The following is an 8968-nucleotide window of genomic DNA, read 5'->3' as shown; positions in this document are numbered from 1 at the left end:
AGTGGTTGCATTGATGGCTCTACAGGAAGCAGTAGAGGACTTCCTGCTTGAGTACTTCAGTGACTTGACCATTGTAGCAGCCCATGCCCACAGGGTGGCTGTAATGGACAAAGACAGTGAGACACTAAAAAGGGTAAGGTGGAGGTATGACAAACTTCTGGTCCCCAATGTCTGCAGGGATAAGAAAATGAGTGCTATACCCCCCTGAGCTATTGCCACAAGTCACAGTTGTGGATGTCACACATGATGTGAATACAAGGGCAAGGGTAGAGACGATTGCTCACCAAACAGAAGACATAAGGGAAGCAGAGCTTAAGGAGAAAACAAAAGTAGCAGTGGAGTCCCAGAGGCAAAGAGAATGCAATGTGACCCTATCCATAGATGCAAGCAACAAAGATACTCTACTTTCAATGAAGGATGGTTTGCTTGCAGAGATACCATTTATAGATGGAGCCAAAAATCTGGCTCTGGAAAAAGTGGACATCAATATATTGCTGGATCCAAATGCTCAGATCTCAGATACAATTATCTATGCTTGTTTTAAGTAAGTTTTAATTTTTTGCTAACTTTGAAAACTCAAATGATAGGTGTACTAACTCAGGTACACTCCCTGCAGTTTGATCAAAAGTCAACTTCCACCGCACATCCACACGGAGGTGTTTCTTCTTGATCCACAAATGTCAGTGATTATTAGATAGAAGAACAGTCCGTCTGGCACATTCGAGAGTTGGTTTCTCCACTGTGCTATGCTGGAAGTAACTGTCATCATCTTTCCATATGAGAACAACCATCACTGGAGTCTCATATGCCTTGATGTTGAGCAGCTAGCAGTGTGGGTGTTCAATTCAATAAAAGGAACCCGCCCTGAAATTAGGCTATAAGTGTTATGTATCAGAAAGTGTTTCTTATAGATATCCATGTAAATTTGAAAGCCTCAAGCTAACATCCTGATACTTCTTTGTGCAGTTGTATAAAGAGATTATTGCTTGCTTATGGAAAGCTATGTGGAAGGTATGAACTATACAAGGCCCCAATCAAAGATGTGCCTGTACCAAATCAAACCGATGCAAATTCTTGCGGCTAGAGATGTCTTCTCCATGAAAAATATGTCCTGCAAAGCTACTTTGCATTAAAACCTTTCATGACTAAGGTAACCATTTGGCAATGCATTCAGTCAGTTTTGGTTTTCTTTATACAAGACTTCTCACCATGTGGTCTTTCAATTTTGCAGAGTGTTGTGCAAAACTACACATATGATTATTTGCAAATATATCAGGCAAGTCTAATACAACACCTGCTCACTATGTCGAACCCCAAAGAAGCTGAAGATAGCGGCTTGGACGACCGCACAATTGATATGACAATACATGACGAGCCACCACGACAAGCCCCTGCATCAGATACAATGGAATCACAACGGGCCAAGGGGGTCATACCAGCCGAAGATGAAAGAGCCGAGGATGAAGAAAGGTCAAATGAGGCTATGCAAGGTGCTAGTGTACAAGCAGAGGGGCTTATGGAGGAGACAATGAAAGAGCCAAGTAGGCCAGTGGAGGAGCCAAAAGAGCCCATGGATGAAACCCTGGATGAGGCAAGGATGGATGAGGAAAGCAGGCCTACGGATGAGCAAAAGGATATGGATGATGCAAGCCGGCCAACGGAGGCAGAGGAAAAGACCTTGGAGGAAACCCTGAATGAGGCAGAAAGAGCCATGGGGGATACCCTTGATGAAGATGAGAATGATGACTACGACGATGAAGCTAAAGCAGAGGATAGCAACAACGACAACAACACTATAGAGACCCAGTATGAACCCTTGCTACCTGTAGATACGGTTGTTCCGGTAATGTCTATTCAAGTATGGCAAAATATGTTCAGCTTCTTACTACTTACATGTACTTGTCAACTTTTACAAAGGTTGATTATCTTGGACATCAATGGATTGCTGTTGATGCGCGTGCCTTTGGGTATAGCAGACCCCTTCGAGGATTTGCAAACATTTCAGATGGGTACTTATCGAGTCGTGGTTCGTCCAGGAACCAAAGAATTTATTCAATTTCTTCTTTCGTGCTTCAGAGTTGCCATATGGTCTTCAATGCAAAGGCAAAACTTGTCGCCACTAGTTACAATAGTTTTCGGTGTATGCGGTGCTCATACGTCAGATTTTGCCTTTTTGTATGATCAAAGAAAATGCATTACCGTCAAGGGCCACTACCACCCTAAAAAACCACACTTACCTCTTTTGTACAAACCGTTTAGCCAAATCGATGTACCCTTTGATGCAAATAATACACTACTGATTGATGATACTCCTGAAAAGGGAGAACTAAATTCACCAGGAACAACTATCTTACCACCCTCTTTTGAGGGGCATACCTTTGATATTTACCTTGAAGACAGTTTAATTCCATACTTACAGAAATTGTATCTCAGTCCATTGTTCACAAACGAGTTTGTACTTTCTAATGAATTAAGATGACTCTTCTATCATGTCTTTGTCTTGCCTAACATTGAGAGAGAGAGAGAGAGAGAGAGAGAGAGAGAGAGAGAGAGAGAGAGAGAGAGAGAGATGTGGCAATGGCTAAAGAAATGTATTTCAAGAACACTTATATTCACAGACCACAATTGAAAAATGAGCTCAAAAAAACTTCATGTATTGAAAGTCATTCGTATACACTTGGGTTCACAAGAATCTCTGTTACATTGACACTATTTCAACCCGACCATTCAACTCTTTGCACAAAATATATTTTTCCCTACGCCGCATCAGCTTACGGCCCACTAGGAAAAAGGAAAAATCTGAAAGGTCCCTGTCCATTGACTCTTCAATTATGTCGTGCCGCAACTGCAGAAGACTGCATAGCTCCCTTATTGTAACCACCAACATTAGGCCATGCTCTTTATCAAACACTTCCACATCCACAACAGGATTTTCTTCCAAACCTGCAGAAACCTGGTCCATAGGAATGTACTTACCTCTGAGCATTCGTGATCGCATATACCAAAAAGAGACTAACAGTGATTGGCTTGCAATCATGCACTTGACAACTAGAGTGTCAAGCGCGACCTCGCACCGTATGCCAATCTCTTCCTTTACATACCATCCTCTGTCAAGAAGTTTTTCACAGGATGACTGTTGAAATGACTTGCACATGAACATAGTTTTCGTAACACGTATATTGTAGTTATGAAACAACTCTATGAACAGTGCAGCAGGACAAAAGTTTGCAATTCTAACCAGTTTGGTGGGAATAGAGCTACGTAGAGACCTCTGTATATCCTTGTAGATCTTACTTCGCATTGCCTCCACCATTGTTTCCTCAGGAACTGGCTAGTCCACAGTGTTCCAGTCGGTTGGTAGAGGCACTTTCACCAACATGCCATTCTTATTCCCTGGGCAGAGTTGGTAGAAGTGGTCATAGAAAAATATTCCGTCATCAGCCAAGCTTTTGCTGGTTCTCCCTTAATGCTGTAGAGAACCAATGTGGGCATGAACGACAAGGAAGAGGCCTATTATGCACTCCACAGGCTCCCATTGCTCATAAGAAGAGGGATAAACATCTGCAAAATATATAACAAGAGTTAAACTAAAAGTATCAATAAGTAAAAATGACAAATCTAATGTAGTTGAGATGTGAAGAATGGAGCCATTGCTCATAAGAAGAGGGATAAACGTTGCAAAATATATAAGAAAAGTTAAAATGAGAGTATCAATAAGTGAAATGATAAATCAAATGCAGTTGAGATGTGAAGAATACTTACAATTGCAACGTGGTTGATGTATATCTGACACATTTCCACTGTTTGCTATCACGTCTGGATGGGTAAACACATGCTGAACAAGAACTTCCTTTACAGATCTTTTGCCGATTTCAACTTTGAAATCCAACACTCTGGCCTTCCATGCTGAGCGGTAAACATTGATAGCACTAGAACTCTTGGCTCTTCTTGGTTGCATGAGGACCCATGAACCTTTGTTTATCCTTTGTCCAACCCATTGGTTCTCTGCACTTATTGAAGTTGATATTGTAATTGAGGATATGCTACTACTTGGCCTTCTAGGCAAAGTGCAGGTGTTGCTAGTTGGTGTGAGAGACCATAAATACCTAGAGCTTCTTGGGCAGGAAGACATGGAAGCCATAGCTCTGAGAGAAAAGCTTTAGTGGAGGGAGATTCACTTTGAAAGCATCCTAATGGACGGAAAGTGAATTCCAATATCTTGTGCGGGCTTAATGGTCACCCTCTAGTACGTTAATGACCATAAGAGAATATAAGCAGTGGGACCACACATGCACCTAACAGCTCGGTAAAAGCAAAGAAGTTACGATGCCACAATCCTAGATTCGTGAAAGTTTTTAAAATATTTTCCTATTTCTTGAGTCTTTCCACGTATTTTCCTACGTAACGTAGCCCTCCTGCTCATCGGACGCGCTCTATTTTCTCTCTCTTTCATATGGCCTCCAAATGACCTCCGAAATTTTCTAATGTATACCGTGTGACGTATATCCATGGAACATCACAACTAATTTCACAAAGGAGGGTGTGCCTCAGGTCAGTGTCATTGATTGAGGATTAGCAGTGCAAGTGGGCATTCAGAAGCGAGCAACCAACACCGCAGACTCGGTGGAGCACACCTACACCCATGGAGGGCCCCTCAGCTTTGTAATCCCAAATCTGCATGCCCGTACACTAAACTAATTGACACCTATGCAGTTGCGTTCTGCATCGAGAACCTATGTGAATGGTGTAAAGGATTTTCAAAGCATCATAACGCGCCTTGGCAAAAGCGAAAGCAAGTAGAGGGTGGCATGATCGTCAATATATAAATCACAAAAACTATTTTAAGCAACCACCCAAGCAAAGAAAGACTTTGAAGAATATGAGTGAGCATTTGGATATGTTATCTAGCTCAACTCAGAAGCGTATTTGCAGCCGCTTAGTGAGATGATGCCTAGATTCTAGTTTATTCTGTTCACTTTTGTTATTTGTAAAGACGTATACCCTATGAGATTTGTAGACGTTGTCTTGTATGTTTTGCAAATTGCAATTATCTAATCGGATTTGTAGACATCGGACTTGTAAATGAAATTTTTTGTATAGTGATGGTCCATGGATTCTATTTGCATCTTTCTCAGTTGTACACTCTTACCCATTACTTATGGACCGTGTTGCAAAGTGATTCGATAATTTATATGGTGTGTTTTGAAAATTTAAATTGATTTCTAGACACCGGATTCGCAAATGGAATTTTTGTATAGTGATGGATTCTATTTGCATCTCTCTCACTCTTCAACTCTCTCAGTACTCATGGACCATTTGGTATGGTGCGCACGTGATTTAAATTAGTGTGTGCAGTGATAAATTGAATCAAGTGATGTTTTCAAAGTCATAATTGGTCATCATTACTACTTGTGTTGTATATCCAACATGGTGGTCTTAACAGTAGTGTCATTCTTTTCCTATGATGCTTAATTACTACGCAATGGTGTTGCATGTGCTGCACAAAACGTTTTGTTGTTGAAACTCAAGTGTAATGAATGTTGCTCGTGAAGATATTGTAAATGTGTTTCTGTTAGGCATGGATAAGCGCGAGAAATCGAAAAAAGTGTACAACTGCTTACGCTTACTTGTAGATGCAACTCGCCCAGACGACCAAGCGAGAGTTGTTGCATGGACCAATGAGTGGACACCGGCCAATGTAAAGCAATGGAAAGACATCAACAGAGGTGTCACCACAGAGATGGTTAAGGAAGCATGGCCGAATGTGTCTGAATTTTCCATCCATAAAGGGATATTGAAATTGGACAAAATTGTGCCAGATATTCACATGCACACCGAATGTACGCCAAGGCCATATACCTTGCTTGCATAGGGAGTACACTAAACCACACGGATTGTCCCATGTGGCTTGCAAAGGGTGTACACAAGGAGTACACTAAGCCACATGGATTGGCCCCCGTGGTTTGCAAAGATGCCATACATGCAATATGTTCTAAATTAGTCAGTGGACTTCAGCAGTAGGGTCACATCAAGTGCAACATCCTTGCCTCGATAAAAAAAGAGGATTTTTCTCCTGGGAAACTTCATAGTGGCAGTCATGCAATCAAACCATGGTTCCCCTAGGATAACATCTTCATGCTTGAGTGGAGAGATGATGAAGTCTTCCTTGTTGACATAGCTTTGCACATAGAGCCTTAGCTACTCAATCAGCGGAGTGATTGAGACATCTTGCCCTTTGAAAACCCCATCTGCTTGTATCACATCTCCCATCTCAAAGTCATGAATTCCTAGCTTGGTAGCTAGCTCAACAGAAATAAAAGTGTGGGTAGAGCCAGGTTCAAACAATATGAAAGTGTCATGCTCTTTTGCTTTTCCCCAAGCATAAGAGAGTGGTACTCCTTTTAAATGGCCTTCCTCTTTTAGAGCTTCCACCATGGTGGCTCTAGGAGGGTCATTACGTTCACTTCTCTTGGGACCTGCACAGGAAATATGACCTCTTCAAGAGAAAGCTTATTTTTACCGTTGTAGCCCTTTTATTTTTCCTTTCTTTTGTTGTTGTTGTTGTTGTTAGCCTTGGGAGAATTATGTGTCGCATTGTTCTTCCCCTTTGGCTTAGTTGATTCTTTGGCTTCCGTTGGCTTTGAGCCCTTCTTGGTCCCTTGTTAGAATTGGAATCCTCGAAGCGACCATAGTATGATGTATGACCTCTGTAATTGTTTTAAGTCTTTGTGAGTTGACATGCTTACTCATCTCCTCAAATAGGCCAGCACAAGATTGTTGTTTTTGTTCCACAAAGTCTATCCTTTTGTAGACAGAGGCTTTGAGATGTAACTCCCAAAACTTATCCACATGACAGTCTCATATGGGGCCACCTTCAAGCTTCACCATTCCGTGAGGACTTTGTCTTTGGCATCACTTGGAAGGAATTGCTTCATAATAGTAATCCTCACAGCTTTCCAAGTCTTTGAAGCTTCACCTTGGCTACGTAGAGTTACCTACCATTGACAGGTTGACTTTTGGAAATGTATAGAAACATTTTGGAGCTTTGAAGATTCTAAAAAATCTTTCTCTCCAAAAGCCGCGTCAAATTGTTGGATAAAGGCCAGTACTTTGTCACTTGCTCTGAATTTTCCATCATAGGTAAGAAAGCTAATGGTCTCTCCTTTCTTCAACTTACATGACCTCTTCCACGCCGCATAGCTCCTTCGTTTACCCTTACCATATTTTTCTTGGTTAGGACACCTCACCAAAATTTCCATTTTATCTCTCTCAGTACCACACATGAACCACCTCATTGAGCCCTGGGGGATGTCACGGCACCGTGACAACCCCTTTGGGTTTACTTCCTCCTCAATAAAAAGGATTGCATGTATGAGCGCGGGAGCATCGCCTTCCAATTGTGCTACATCATCACTTGCACTCGCCTGTCGTTGTTGGCTACTGATAGACAGCAACACCACCCGTCGTCGCCTCTGTCCACAAAACCCACCACTGATCACAGCCATGCAGCACCAGGAGTGTGGATGGGAAGTCATTGTCCTCCGAGTCAGAAGATGGTCATGATGATGATGAATAAGAGGAGGAAGAAGGCAAAGATGGTGATCGCTTCCTATTTCTTGGATTTCTTTCTCCCTTATTTGAATTTGCATGGGAGGAGGTGCTTGATGGCTTCCTGTTCTTTTTGGGAGAAGTAGGTGACCGTGGTGCCTGCCGTCTTCTTGAGGCAGCATCACTTTTAGAGGTAGGTGGAGTGTCACTTTCATACCTCTCCCTGGAAAGTTTAGGGTGCACTTCTTCTTCTCGAACAACTTTTCTTGGAGGTCCTTCCAGTATCTCCTCTTCATTACCCAAAGAAATTCCTCTTTTGGAGTTCTCACTGGGCGCCTCTCAGGAATCCTCTCTTCTTGGGCACTTGGGGAAACTTGGGCTTGAAGAGCTTGTATTTGGCTTAGAACCACCCCTTGCAAAATAGGGTTTCCCATTGCTTCTTGTAACTTGTCAACAAGGTAGGTGACAACTCTTTAACCATCATCAAAGGTTATACCATGAGCCAAATCTAAGTTGTCAATGTTAGTTACATTCTCTTGATTATGTTGGATTTGCATGGCTCTTGGTTGGATTTGCATTCCATAGCCAAGAGTGTTGGTGTAGGCTCTCACTTCTTGCAAGCTTGGAGAGAAGGAGGTGGAGTTCCTCCACTTTCACCAAGTGAGAATGAATCCCAAAATAAGTGTGTGTGTGTGTGTGGTGTATATCCCCCCAGCACCCCCCTTGCTTGCTTAGGGCGAGTTGTAGCTTTTACACATGTTTCAAGCTCATTGGACCCCTCTCCCCCCTAGCCAATCACATGCAGCATGCATTCAAGTACATGGGTAGTCTTTGGACAAGTGTCCTCCTTACCCCTTAGAAAGAGAGAGCTTGAAAATATCTAGATATTTGTTGGATGGAGCTAGAAGCTCATTGGACCCCTCTTTAGACCAACCAATAGCATTCAAGCACACCATGTGGTTAAGCATAGGGAGAGTCTGACATGTGTCCCATGTGCCCTTTGAGAAAAGGGCGCATGGGACACACCATGTGGTTAAGCATAGGGAGAGTCTGACATGTGTCCCATGTGCCCTTTGAGAAAAGGGCACATGGGACACACCATGTGGTTAAGCATAGGGAGAGTCTGACATGTGTCCCATGTGCCCTTTGAGAAAAGGGGTGCCCTTTGGATGAGTGGAAGATTCCCCTAACTTTGGGACTTTCATGCATAGGAAGCTTCTCAAACACCTTCCTCATTACGTTTGTAGGGTCTCTTTTTGACTCAAGCACCTTACCCCCCCCATGCATGGGAAGCTTCTCAAGCACCTTCCTCATTAAGTATGAAAAGCACCTCAAGTACCTTAGTCATCAAGCATAACAATCACCTCAATAACCTTAGTCATCAAGCACGACAAGCACCTTAGTCAGCAAGCACACACCT

This window comes from Adiantum capillus-veneris, chromosome 24 (genome assembly GCF_014529385.1).
Source record: "Adiantum capillus-veneris isolate H3 chromosome 24, ASM1452938v2, whole genome shotgun sequence".
Lineage (NCBI taxonomy): Eukaryota > Viridiplantae > Streptophyta > Polypodiopsida > Polypodiales > Pteridaceae > Adiantum > Adiantum capillus-veneris.
This window is presented reverse-complemented; position numbering follows the sequence as displayed.